General features: G+C 41.6%; 1 protein-coding gene across 2 annotated transcripts in view; it reads left to right on the forward strand.

Annotated features, from left to right (window-relative positions):
• Positions 1-1,046: 1,046 nt before the first annotated feature.
• The window catches only part of LOC110535764 (protein FAM222A), an 81,701-nt gene continuing 67,874 nt past the window's right edge, over positions 1,047-14,873 (forward strand). Inside the window, exon 1 of one of the 2 annotated variants that reach the window (XM_021621003.2) lies at positions 1,047-2,023. The gene's annotated coding sequence lies outside the window, so the exon portion shown is untranslated. The remainder of the gene's footprint in view (positions 2,024-14,873) is intronic. The other variant, XM_036935559.1, reaches the window with a different exon arrangement.

Raw genomic sequence — 14,873 nt, forward strand, 5'->3', positions numbered from 1 at the left:
GCCAGGACAGCCAGTAACATAGCATGGAACTGCCAGTGCAAGAGGGGGGATTGGTGAGCAATCAGATAGGGCAGAATTGATGACCTGGCTCAGGATGGATTTCTGGAAGAGCGGGCTGCCACAGCGAGGTAATACTTTCAGGCTCTTATCGGCACTGGCATAAGCTGAGGGCTGCATCACCCACTTCCCAGCGTCAGCTTATTATGAGAGGCCATGATGTGATTGCCTTGTACTGCTTTTGTGTGTTCCAGCAGGGTCTGTATGTGTGTGCCAGGCTGCCGGCTGGACAGAGTGCTTGTGGAGATGCCCTCACGTCACTTACCGCAAACTCCATGTAGCTCCCTGTATTCATTGTGATAGTTTCCTAAATGTGGAATGCATTTTTGCAAGCAGAATACCAATGATGGATAGACTAGAAGATGCTGGGGTCAAATTCAAGTGGACAGAGTAAGTTATTTAATTTACATATTTATTGTGGATGCTACATGTAATACGATGTCTTAATTAAAGTATTTTTTAAAAATGGGAAAGGTTAACAGATGGTTTTTAATTGTGGGTTGGGTTGCTCTCTCCCATGTTGCCAGGCTGTGCCTATTTAGTGCTCACAGCTCACAGCAGCAGGCTCTAGCATTTGTTTGAAAAATTGTGAAAACCATGAGACAGTCTGTTACATATATAGGCTAATTGTAATAAGAGTTTAAAGCACACGATATACCTACATTTACTCTATATGGCTGCTCCTTCGTAAATTGGGAGACCCTTATCAGGGCTTTATTATGCCTATAATAAAGAGAGAATGGTCAATCCTTGTGGGCCTGTAATAAACGGATTCACGTTTCTTATTTACAATGTGCAATCGAGGCGCCTAGACTGAATATCTGCATTCTAGACAACTAGTCTACTAATTTCATTAAATTGGATAGATTTTCCGCGAATAAACAACGTGGTTTCAATAAAGACGCCAGGACGCTGACAGCGTCACCGTGGTAACAATCCTCAATTACCAATGATAGGCTAACCCGTGCAAACGTTTCAATTCCCTCAGTGCAATGATTGGTTGGTGGGCGGTCTGAAGAGCTGGGAGAGTCTGCATCGTTCCGGTTATTGTCAGTTTGGGCAGCTCGGCATACGGAAAGGACCGCATCTCGAAGCGCAGTGAGCTGCCTAAAACAGACTAACATTATCGCTTGGTATTTAGATAAAAGAAATGAACAACGCAGAGGAATGTTTAGAGCTTGTTTTGTCACCTCAATTGGAAATCCGAGTCTGTAACCGGGAGGACAGAGGTTTCTGATAGGCAGAGAAAGTGTTTAAGACGAAAAGAGCTTCATCGCCAGGATTTAATTGCGCCTATTCATTTATTTCCAACAACTGCATTTGTTTCAAAGCCAAGCTTTGGAATCTGTCCGGTTACTCGGTGCCATAGACTACGTTGAAACATTTTGTCTACTTGACAAATCCAGATTGATCAGACTAAATAGGGGAAACACTTTGCCTATAGCCTAAACTATATCAATTCTTTTGGATTGACAATTCTGTTTTGTGACAAGGCTTTTTGGAGATATTATCCAGGAAACGAGGAGAAGAAAGAACACGAAAGCGGATAATTTTGACAGGCTACTTTGTTTCGGAGGGCGAAAGGTTGATGCGTTAGGTGAAACCACCGTTTAACTGGAGAGATTGACACGCAACGCTCCTGGATTTGCCGACCTGTTATTTTAATACACCGTCGTCCAGTCCAGGAAACGAAACGTATCAGTTACAATATTGTTCCTTGACAGAAAGAGCAATTATCTGAACTATTTGGTTTTCCGGTTTGGAATCCGATTCACTCTCTGAATGTTCACGGCACTGAAAAGGGCAGAATAAACTGTATTGCTGATCAACGACGAGTGGTTTTGTGGTTTTTGAGAGTGGGATGAAACGTTTTTGATTACTCTCTGGACGGCAACGCTCTGAAGCAGACTGCTCAGCGCCAGTTAACCTGCATGGGATTCTAGTCTGCAATACGAAACAATTTATGGTAAATATGTTCCCCTTTCTAACTAAATCTTCACCTGCCAAAACGATATCGGCCTAGTAATAAATTCATCGCTTGCGTAAATTTGGGATTTTGTTGCAGCCTGATTAATGGCAGCTTGGGTCATTTGGCGACATGTCCGCATATCATAATTGATGGATGGAGTGAAGGACAGCACAGTGTATAACAATTGATGGCTAGTGTTGTAAGAAAATAGAATGAGGATGTAAAATGCTCGGTCTATGGTACACAGATGTTGATAGGATTCTGGGATAGGATAGGCTAGAAAACCTTTGTGTTCATGCATAGTCTAACCTACAATAAAGGAAGCGTTGTAAAATCGATGTCAGTTACTGAATGGCTTTAGGATCTGCTTTGATGTGTAGTATTTGGTATTTCAAGGATTGGGAGCAATTAAGTATATTGCCGGGAAGTGGGCTATGCAAGGCACTGGCACAGTAGGCTCAGAATTAGGGTGTGAAATTCCTTTCTGTATGCCTCCATGCGTCATATAATTTTTAATCAGCCGTGGGTAAATATAGTTTCAAAGGAAATTAATGATTTCCCCATAAGTGTAACTGGCGCTGCGTTTCTGTAAATAGTTAATGTCATACACTGATGTTGATCAGAGCTCTCCGATGTTCGCTTCCTCAAATGAAAGAGCATCACCAGTGATTAATTCCTCAGAACTTTTTCAGCTGGTCCTTGTAGCCTATGCCTAGTGTTACCGGTAGGCCTACCACTGTCCCATTCGATGTAGCAATGAAGTATAAACTATGCCAGAGTACATGTGCCGAAGAACAGTTTCCAAGACTAAATCCACAGTTTGACTATCTCTAATTTAAATGGGGAAATCGTCCGAATGTTTCAGATTAAAGCAATTGTTCATGATTTTTTTTTTTTTAAACAGCTGTACTGCTTTGAGGCGGAGCCGAGTAGGTTTGCCAAAGTATTAAATACATTTTGATAAATGTATTCACAGGCTACTATTTCATCCCTCAACAAAAATATAGACCTAGTCCCCGATACATCTATAGATGCTAGCCAAGCCTGCTGGCCATTCATTCTATCAGTTAGCTGGGTTGTTTGAGATGGACCCATTTTTTTGCATCTATGGATGCGAGCCAGTCCTCCATTCTAAATGGCAACGCTCTTACAGTGGCTTGCAGAAGTGTTCACCCCCTTGGCATTTTCCTATTTTGTTGCCTTACAACCTGGAATAAAAAATAAAACAATTGGGGGGGGGTTGTATAATTTGATTCACACAGCATGCTTACCACTGACGATGCCAAATATTTTTTCTTGTGAAAAAAAAAGTCAATACTTTGTAGAGACACCTTTTGCAGCAATTACAGCTGCAAGTCACTTGGGGTATGTCTATATAAGCTTGGCACATCTAGCCACTGGGATTTTTGCCCATTCAAGGCAAAACTGCTCCAGCTCCATCAATTTGGATGGGTTCTGCTGGTGTACAGCAATATTTAAGTCATACCACAGATTCTCAATTTAATTGAGGTCTGGGCTTTGACTGGGCCATTCCCAAGACAGTTAAATGTTTCCCCTTAAACCACTCAAGTGTTGCTTTAGCATTATGCTTATGATCATTGTCCTGCTGGAAGGGGAACCTCTGTCCCAGTCTCAAAGCTCTGGGAGACTGAAACAGGTTTCCCTCAATTTCCCTGTATTTAGCGCTCATTGGCCTTCATGGTGCTACTTGCTTGGTGCTATGCCTTGTTTAGTGGTGCTGCAGACACTGGGACCTTTCAGAAGAGGTGTGTTATTTATTTATTTATTTTTTTATATATATACATACTGAGATCATGTGACTGATCATGTGACAATTCGATTGCACACAGTTTGACTTTATTTAACTAATTATGTGACTTCTGAAGGTAATTGGTTGCACCAGATCTTATTTAGGGGCTTCATAGCAAATGGGGTGAATACATATGCACGCACCACTTTTCCGTTTTTCTTTTGATGTTGAATTTTTTTGGAACAAGTGATTTGTTTTCATTTCACCAATTTTGACTATTTTGTGTATGTCCATTACATGAAATCCAAATAAAAATCAATTGAAATTAGTTTAATGCAACAAAATAGGAAAAATGCCAAGGGGGATGAATACTTTTGCAAGCTATCTAGCCAACTGCGGCCAACATAGTTACGTCAAACTGTGCAGCTAGAATAACTGCAAAGTAGCTGCATTTACTTTAGTTTGACCTGTTTTTCTATTGACACTTCTTTGTCTATGGTGCATTCGGAACGTTTTCAGACCCCTTGGCTTTTTCCACATTTTGTTACGCTACAGCCTTATTCTAAAATGTATTAATTAAAACTTCTTAAGGCTAGGTGTTCCACTAGCGGGACACTTGCCGACAACATCCTGTGAAATTGGAGGGCACGCAATTCAAATTAATATTAAACATGAACACACATGTTCACATACGTGTCTTATATCATTTAAAAGCTTAACTTCTTGTTAATCTAACTGCATTGTCAGATTTCAAAAAGGCGTTAGGGCGAAAGCATACCATGCGATTGTCTGAGGACAGTGCCCCACCTCAACATATTTTTCAACCAGCACAGGCTTCACAAAATCTGGAATAGCGATTTAAATAAATTACTTACCTTTGAAGATCTTCCTCTGTTTGCAATCCCAATGGTCCCAGCTACAACATGAATGGTTGTTTTGTTCGATAAAATCCTTCTTTATATCCCAAAAAGTCTTTAGTTGGCGCCATTGATTTCAGTAATCCACTCGTTCAACATGCAGACAAAGGAGTCTAAAAAGCTACAGCTAAACTTCATCCAAACAAGTCGAACAACATTTCTATAAAATCCTCGGGTACTCTAAAATGTAAATAAATTATATTTCATACGGAATGTAGTATGTTCAATAGGAAAGGACAATTCGTAAGCGCGCACCCTCTCCCTCGCACGCCGAAAGACTGATTTTCTTCTGGTCCCCTAACAAAAACAAAATACTTGTTCGTTTTTCAAAAAAGAAGCTTGAAACCTTGAATAAAGACTGTTGAGATGGATGTACATAGAAACAATAGGTTTCCATAATAAGAGCCTGGGAGCTAAAAATAATTCTGGTTGGATTTTCTTTGGATTTATGCCTGCCATATCAATTCTGTTATAGTCTCAGACATGATTTTAACAGTTTTAGAAACGTCAAACTGTTTTCTATCCAATGCTACCAAATTAAATGGCTTAAATCCTGGCTTCTGGGCCTGAGTAACAGGCAGTTTACTTTGGGCACGTCAGTCAGGTTGAAATTCAGGAAACTAGACCCTAGCCCCAAACTCCCTTGTCAATCTACATACAATACCCCATAGTGAAACAGGTAGCCTAGTTGTTACAGCGTTGGGCCAGTAACTGAAAGGTTGCTAGATCAAATCCCCGAGCTGACAAAGTAAAAAATGTCGTTCTGCCCCTGAACAAGGCAGTTAACCCACTGTTCCTAGGCCGTCATTGTAAATAACAATTCTTAAATGACTTGCCTAGTTAAATAAAATGAAAGAAAAAAGACAAAGCGAAAATGGGTTGTTAGACATTTTTGCAAATTTTATTTAAAAAAAAATGGATACATGAGTATTCAGACTCTTTTCTATGACACTCGAGATTGAGCTCAGGTGGATCCTGTTTCCATTGAGCATCCTTGATATGTTTTTCCAACTTGATTGGACATGATTTGGAAAGGCACACACCTGTCTATATAAGGTCCCACAGTTGACAGTGCATGTTAGAGCAAAAATCAAGCGTCATGGTCAAAGGAATTGCCCGCAAGAGCTCCAAGACAGGATTGTGTTGAGGCACAGATCTGGAGAAGGGTACCAAAAAATGTCTGCAGCATTGAAGGTCCCCAAGAACACAGTGGCTTCCATCATTCTTAAATGGAAGAAGTTGGAACCACCAAGAATCTTCCTAGAGTTGGCCACCTGGCCAAACTGAGCAATTGGGGTAGAATGGCCTTGGTCAGGGAGGGGAACAAGAACCCGATGGTCACTCTGACATAGCTCCAGAGTTCCACTCCTCAGTAAAAAGCACATGACAGCCCACTTGGAATTTGCCAAAAGGCACCTAAAGGACTCTGACCATGAGAAACAAGATTCTCTGGTCTGATGAAACCAATGTTTGGATTGGGCCGACGCCGGCAGATAGGGCAGCTCTGCTTCTAGCTCCTAAGCAACTTTGCAGCATTTTGTTTTTGTGTGCTATTTCTGAGCCGAGGAATTTTTTTGTTTTATTGCAAAATAACCTTTGGATGTCAGAGCGGCGGTAACTCACCAGCATTACGACCGGGACTATGACTTTCCTGAATTGGATCCTTTGTTCGTAACCCCCCGGGCAATTGAACTGATTCCAGAGGCTGAGCCAAAACACCACCGGTGGAGAAGAGTTATTCGGAGTGGACATTCTATTCCGACTAAGGAGGCGCGCACACACCACTTCTGAGTAAATTACTTGCTAATGTTCAGTCTCTGGATAATAAAGTAGACGAGCTCAGGGTGAGAATCTCCTTCGAGAGACATCAGGGATTGTAACATAATCTGTTCCACGGAAACATGACTCTCCCAGGATATTCTGTCTTTGTCCATACAGCCAGCTGGATTCTCACTATATCGCGCAGACAGGAATAAAGAACTCTCCGGGAAGAAGAAAGGCAGGGGTGTATGTCTCATGATTAACCACTCATGGTGTGATTGTGATAACATACAGAGGCTCAAGTTGTTTTGTTCACCCGACCTAGAATACCTCGCAACCAAATGCATTACCTCCCAAGAGAATTCTCTTCGGTTATAGTCATAGCCATGTATATTCCCCCTCAAGCTGATACCACAACGGCCCTCAAATAACTACCCTGTACTTCATGCAAACTGGAAACCACATATCCCGAGGCCGGGGGATTTTACCAAGCAAATTTGAGGAAAACGCTACTGAAGTCCCATCAACACATTGACTGTAGTACTGCTAAAACACTCGATCACTGCTACTTCAACTTCCGGGATGCCTACAAGACCCTCCCCCACCATCCCTTTGACAAATCTGATCACGTCTCCATTTTGCTCCTCCCTTCCTATAAGCAGAAACTCAAATGGGAAGTACCCGTGCTAAGAACTATTCAATGCTGGTCTGACCAATCGGAATCCACACTTCAATATTGTTTTGATCAACCGGAATGGGATATGTTCCGGGTAGCCTCTGAGAATAACATTGACAAATACACAGATACGGTGACTGAATTTATCAGGAAGTGTATAGGAGATGTTGTCCGCACTGTGACTATTAAAATCTACCCTAACCAGAAATCGTGGCTAGATGGCAGCATTCGCGCAGAACAGAAAGCCCGAACCACCGCATTTAACCATGGCAAGGTGAATGGGAATATGGCAGAATACAAACCGTGTAGTTGTTCCCTCCGCAAGGTAATCAAACAGGCAAAACGTCAGTGTAGATACAGAGTGGAGTCACAATTCAACGGCTCAGAGACACAAGACTCATCTGGCAGGGTCTACAGACAATCACAGACTCCAAAGAGAAAACCAGCCACGTCGCGGACACCGGCATCTTGCTTCTGGACAAGCTAAACACCTTAGCCCACTTTGAGGATAACACAGTGCCACGACACGTCCCGTTACCAAGGACTGTGGGCACTCCTCCTCTGTGGGCTCTCCTTTTTTTGTGGCTGACGTGAGTAAGACATTTAAGTGTGTTAACCCTCGCAAGGCTGCCAGCCCAGAAGGCGTCCTCAGAGCATGCGCAGACCAGCTGGCTGGGTTGTTTACAGACATATTCAAACTCTCCCTATCCCAGTCTGCTGTCCTCACTTGCTTCAACATGTCCACCATTGTTCCTGTACCCAAGAAAGCAAAGTTGACTCATTTTTGCCCCGTTGCACTCACTTCTGTCATCATGAAGTTCTTTGAGAGGCTAGTTTAAGGATCATATCACCGCTACCTTACCTGACACCCTAGACCCAATTCAATTTGCTTACCACCGCAATAGGTCCACAGATGATGCAATTGACAACGCTCTGCACACTACCCTATGCCATCTGGACAAGAGGAATACCTATGTAAGAATGCTGTTAATTGACTATAGCCCAGCATTCAACACCATAGTACCCTCCAAGCTCATCATTAAACTCCGGACCCTGGGTCTGAACCCCGCCCTGTGCAACTGGGTCCTGGACTTCCTGTCGGGCCGCCCCCAGGTGGTGAAAGTAGGAAACAACACCTCCACTTTGCTGATCCTCAACACAGGGGCCCCACAAGGGTGCATGCTCAGCCCCCTCTTGTACTCCCTGTTTACCCATGATGGTGTGGCCACGCACCCCTCCAACTCAATCATCAAGTTTGCAGACGACACAACAGTAGTAGGCCTGATTACCAAAAATGATGAGACTGCATAGAGAGAGGAGGTGAGGGCCCTGGGTGTGTGGTGCCCGGAAAATTCTCACTCAATGTCGACAAAACAAAGGAGATGATCTTGGACTTTAGGAAACAGCAGAGGGAGCACGCCCCTATCCACATTGTCGGGACTGCAGTGGCGCAGTTGGAAAGCTTCAAGTTCCTCAGTGTACACATCACTGCCGATCTGAAATGGTCCACCCAGACAGTGTGGTGAAGCCTCAACAGAGCCAACAGGCTGAAAAATGTTGGCTTGGCACCTAAAACCTTCAAACTTGAACAGATTCCCAATTGAGAGCAACCGGTCGGGCTGTATCACCACCTGGTATGGCAACTGCACCGCCCACAACCGTAGGGCTCTCCAGAGGATGGTGCGGTCTGCCCAATGCGTCACTGGTCCCTCCAGGACAGTGACGCGTGTCACAGGAAGGACAAATGGATAATCAAGGACAACAACCACCTGAGCCACTGACTGTTCACTCCGTTATCATCTAGAAGGCGAGGTCAGTACAGGTGCATCAAAGCTTGGACCGAAAGACTGAAAACAGCTTCTATCTATAGGCCATCAGACCGTTAAATAGCCATCACTAGGCGGCTTCCACCCAGTTACGTAACCCTGCCCCTTAGAGGCTGCTGCCCCATATACATAGACTTAATCACTGATCACTTTAATTGTTATATTTTTGCTTTTATACTGTATTCTATTCTACTGTATTTTAGTCAATGCCACTCCAACATCGCTCATCGTAATCTATCTAGCTTAATTCCGTTAATTTAATTTTAGGTTGTATGTATTGTTAGATATTACTGCACTGTTGGAGCTAGAAACACAAGTATTTCGCTACACCCGCAATAAAACATGCTGACGTGTATGTGACAAATTTGATTTGAACTCATAGGCCAGAATGCCAAGCGTCACGTCTGGAGGAAACCTGGCACCATTGAATTATGGTGGTGGTAGGGATTGGGAGACTAGTCAGGATCAAGGAAAAGATGAACGGAGCAAAGTACAGAGAGATCCTTGACGAAAACCTGCTCCAGAGTGCTCAGGACCTCAGACTGGGGCGAAGGTTCACCTTCCAACAGGAAAACGACCCTAAGCACACAGCCAAGACAATGCAGGAGTGGTTTTGGGACAACTCTCTGAATGTCCTTGAGTGGCCCTGCCAGAGCACGGACTTGAATCCGATCGAACATCTCTGGAGAGACCTGAAAATAGCTGTACAGCAACACTCCCCGTCCAACCTAACAGCTTGACTGGATCGACAGAGAGGGATGTGAGAAACTCCCCTAATACAGGGGTACCAAGCTTGTACCTTCATACCCAAGAAGGCTCGAGGCTGTAGTCCTTGCCAAAGGTGCTTCAAAGTACTGAGTAAATGATCTGAATACTTAAGTAAATGTGATATTTCTGTGTTATTGTTAATACTTTAGAAAAAATGTCTAAGCCGGTTTTTGCTTTGTCATTAGGGGGTATTGTGTATAGATTAAGGAGGATAAAAAAATATATATTTAAAAAGTATAATAAGTCTGTAACGTAACAATTTGGAAAGTCTGAATACTTTCCGAATTATGCTGATTCATAATTTCGACTAGCTGAGAAAAGATGACAGTCTTGTCCTGACGCTACATTCTCAGTAGGACAGTGGAGATCGAATTTCAATATTGGAACAATGTTGCAAAATATTTGTCAGACAGTCTAACGTTTCTACAAACCCCCATTGTGGCGACAGTCTCGGGTCTAACTGCCGTGTCATTATATCCTCAACACCAGCTTCTGACATTATTTAAGTGATAATGCCTGTGTTCGGAGGATCTATTGACACGGGTGCTGTTAGACCTGTTTATACAATGTGTTACCAACACATTGACATTTTCACAAATGTTATTTTGATGAATTTATTCATACTATTTCTTCCTTTTTTAATGCTCTAATTACATTGGTAACCAGTTTATAACCGCAATAATGCACCTTGGAGGTTTGTGATATATGACCAAGAACAGCCCTTAGCTGTGATATATTGGCCATATACCACACCCCCCTGTGCCTTATTGCTTAATTAGAACGTGTTGTAAACAGCAGGTGCTGACAGGAAATATATATTTTTTTTTATCTGTTTAGGATTTAACATGGGGACCATTAGTACATGCACACACACCAGAGGCGGCTGGTGGGAGGAGCTATAGGAGGACCGGTTCATTGCAATGTTTGGAATTGAATCAATGGAACGGACTCAAATGCGTTGTTTCCATGTGTTTGATTCCATTCCAGCCATTACAATGACCCCGTCCTCCTAATAGCTCCTCCCACCAGCCTCATCTGACACACACCACACACACACGTTCATCTTCATAGACCAGAGGGGGGGGACAAACCCTAATTTAAGCAAATTGTTATTTTCCCAATGTGGATATCCTGGAGTTTGTGGCTAGCTAATACTCCTGGATAATTTATTCATAGACCACTTCAGGCCTTAGATACTTTAAGCAATCTCTGCATTTTTTCAGTGGCTGGATAGTGGAGTAGCCTTCAGTTGAGCACAGTGAAGCTTTCCCTTCCCTCGCTTGCTCATTGATAATCTAACATGGGGCCCCTCTACATCCAGGGCCAGGCTCCTAGAGTCGCCAGCCCTGTGCGGCACCTGCTATAGCATAGCACGGCGCCTGTTTGCTACTATTGAATAAAACATTGGGTGATGTACGAGGCCGAGGCTTCACCTGAGGGGGCAGAGCCGCCTCATTTACTTCCTCCACTCGGCGTCTATGACCCGCTGAGCAAATTGTGTTCATATTAGCGCTGCGGCTGTTCTTCACTGAAAACAAATAGTCTCCCCAGCATAATCCTTACCTTAACTCAACATGATGGTTGGGGATGGTAGCTGGAGAGGATGGGGTTAGCTACTGGTGCTAGAAGGACAGCCTAATATGTAGGCTAGGTCAGTGATTTACCTCTTGAAAAATTTTAACAAAATATCATGACTCATACTGGCTCTGAAGGCTGAAAATTAACATGGTGGCCTTAAAGTGTTTACTTAGGAATTGGGATTTTGATAAAGTATCCTGACATATTTTTCAAAAATAAATATCCCAGCTGATTGTTTTTACTGTAGAAATCTCATTCACAGGATTCTAAATCCATAAAGAAAATAACTAAATGCAAGGTTGCTATTGTATTTTTTTTTATTTTTTATGAATTCAATTAATCCTTAATTGAAACCATAACAAAGAAATCTCCCTGCCCCTGTTGGGCTAAAATGCTGAGGGATTGGCCTGGAGAAATGTAACCACACTCAAAATCATAGACAGTACTATGGATTAATGCACTGGCCATCAATGGTATTAAATGTATAGTTTTAACCATGTTTTGAGGCTATACAGTGTTTTGTTTACATTTAAGAGTAAAGCTTTTTTGGGTTCTGAATCGGTACAACAGTTAAACTAAGCGGTTGAAGCGTTTATATTCTTCAAGAATGAATTGGCATACAGTGCCTTCAGATAGTATTCACATTCCTTGACTCTATCAGAATAAAATGTATGTTACAGCCAGAATGTTAAATAGATTAAATTGATACCCCATAATGTCAGTGATTAGCATGATTTTTTTTTTATGACTACCTCATCTCTGTACCCCACACACAATTATCTGTAAGATTTCTCCACAATACTAACCTAGTTCACAGTGAAAATAATGAAAGCCTGTGCAGAATAAAAATATTCCAAAACATGCATCATGTTTGAAACAAGGCACTAAAGTAATTCTGCAAAAAATGTGGCAAAGCAATTCACTTTTCGTCCTGAATACAAAGTGTTATGTTTGGGGCAAATCCAATACAACACTTTACTGGGCATCATTTTCCATAGTTTCAAGCATAGTGGTGGCTGCACCATGTTATGGGTATGCTTGTAATTGACTGGAGAATGTTTCAGGATAAAAAAATGAATGGAATGGCGTGACGCACAGGCAAAATCCTAGAGGAATACTTGGTTCAGTCTGCTTTCCACCAGACACTGGGAGATGAATTTAACTTTCAGCAGGACAATAACCTAAAACACAAGGCCAAATCTCCACTGGAGTTGCTTACCAAGAAGACTGTGAATGTTCCTGAGTGGCCAAGTAACAGTTTTGTCTTAAATCTACTTGAAAATCTATGGCAAGACCGGAAAATGATTATAATATAATAGCTATAATATAATAGCTATAATCAACAACTAATTTGACAGAACTTGGGCAAATGTTGCACAATCCCGATGTGGAAATCTCTTAGAGGTTTACACAGAAAGACTCATAGCTGTAATCGCTGCCAAAGGTTATTCTGCAACGTATAGACTTAGGGGTGTGAATATTTATGTAAATGAGATATTTATGTATTTAATTTTCAATACATTTGCACACATTTCTAAAAACATGTTTTGATTTTATTATGGGATGTTATGTGTAGATGGGTGAGGAAAAAATATTATTCTTTTCAGGCTGTAATCGAGGGCTATGAATACTTTCTGAAGGAACTGTATATCATTCATTTATACAGTAAGTCCAAAAATGGATGTAGAAACTAAGTATTCTAGCTGTGGTCGAATGATCAAAGCACTCTAGTGGTCACACGAGTGTAATGTTATTAATATTTTTCATAATGAATCAACACTGAACGTCCAGTGTTTCTATGTCAAATGGTTTTGTTACATTTCAGTCTTCTGTAATGTATATAAAGTGTAATATTGGGATGCAAACTCAAACTTTTTAATACATTTTAGCTATATATCTGACATGGTACAGGTGTCTTCTATTTTTTTTTAAGCCCTTAACCATGTGTTTGAGGCGTATACTTTTGTTTCCAAGTAGACTTGTTTAAAGACTACCAAGAAACACTCTGTGTGACCCTGATTTAGCCCTGTGCAGTAAAAGGTTAAGGCGGTTCCATCCTAGGTAAACTCAACACTACGCTGGGTAAGTGCAATAAGACGAGCCTATCTTTCAAAGTCCATCTTTGTTTTTGATTAATTGCCTCCCCAAAACCATCTAAAAAGCAGAACAAACCTGATGCCGTTGGCTGAGCTTTCAACAAGTATCCTTCTTAACGTGCACAGAATTGTGGTTGAAGGACTGATTACATTTGAGTAAGATATTAAAACAGAAGTTATACTAAGCAAGCCCAGGCACTATTTCAATTTCCAACACTGAAATATTATTTGGATTTGATTGATAGCATTGGTGTGAATGCACTGTACTCCTTGCTTATGTAAACTGCAGCCATGTGAGAATTAGTAAGGTTGGCTCATGAATATCTGTAGAATAGCTCAACTTTAATTTCCTGTTCTATGTATTCATCTTTTTTATATCCCACTATGGTTTGATTGTCTAAATGCAGACCCAGAGGCAACAAAACCACAACGTGTGCAGTGCCACTGCAAACATACCTTGTATGATATATATATATATATATATATATATATATTTAAATCCTCTGCTTTGGTTTATCTTCACTATAAAATGAGCTTACTGTGCCCACGTAATTATTTGTGATATATTTACAGCAACGCAATAGCACATTTGTTTTCCAGAGAGAGGTGTTTTGATTTATTCTGTATAGCCTATATTTTGTATATGAAAGTAAAGGGAATGAAAAGCAGCGATCCTATCTTCATCCTGTGGCACAGCTTCCACAACCACTGACAATATTAAGTTGCTTCTTTCCTTCCAGGAAATACATTTAGGCAACAAACAAAAAAAATGTAATGTGACACATGGGCATTTGGGAGTTAGGTCCATGAACCTTCTCTCTCAAGGGTGTCCAAACGGCATCTCATTAGATATTGATCAAAGAGTTCCTCGTGCGGGGAAGTTAGTGTACTGTATATATTTGCGCCGACTATACTGTGCACAATTATTTGTGTTAACAATTTACATATGAATGAAGGAAAGGTGTTCCCGTGAGCGTTGGTTTGTGTTACAAGCAGCCCTATATCGTTTGCCATTTTGAGGTACAGGTAATATGCCATACGCATTTCCCCATATGGTTGGTAGTGTTAGCAAGGATGGAACCTGTGTGTAGTCTGTCTCAAGTGGCTCTATAGTATCTTCAGTGACACTATTTCTTCCCCGATCTTGCTGCCTTAGCACAATACGGCTTAAAGAGGAAATGGATCGGTCGATGTGGCTAGTTCGTACTGTGTTTTCAAACAATGTAAGGACACAAAAAGGGAGGAGGTTTGTCTCGCCCGCTTGTGAAGATTAAGGAATGATCGATCCTATGTTACCGTTTACCACGTTCCAGGCATGTGGTTTTGACATGCCTTGGGTCTTTAATGAGGCTGAAATGATTGTTGTTAAAGGATACGGTTAACGCTGGACCAGAACGATGTACATGAGTCATGACAACATCTCATGTCCTAACAACGGAATTCAATTTCATTTGAATTTGTTACCAAAGTTTGTA

Source organism: Oncorhynchus mykiss, chromosome 11 (genome assembly GCF_013265735.2).
Source record: "Oncorhynchus mykiss isolate Arlee chromosome 11, USDA_OmykA_1.1, whole genome shotgun sequence".
Taxonomy (NCBI): Eukaryota; Metazoa; Chordata; class Actinopteri; order Salmoniformes; family Salmonidae; genus Oncorhynchus; species Oncorhynchus mykiss.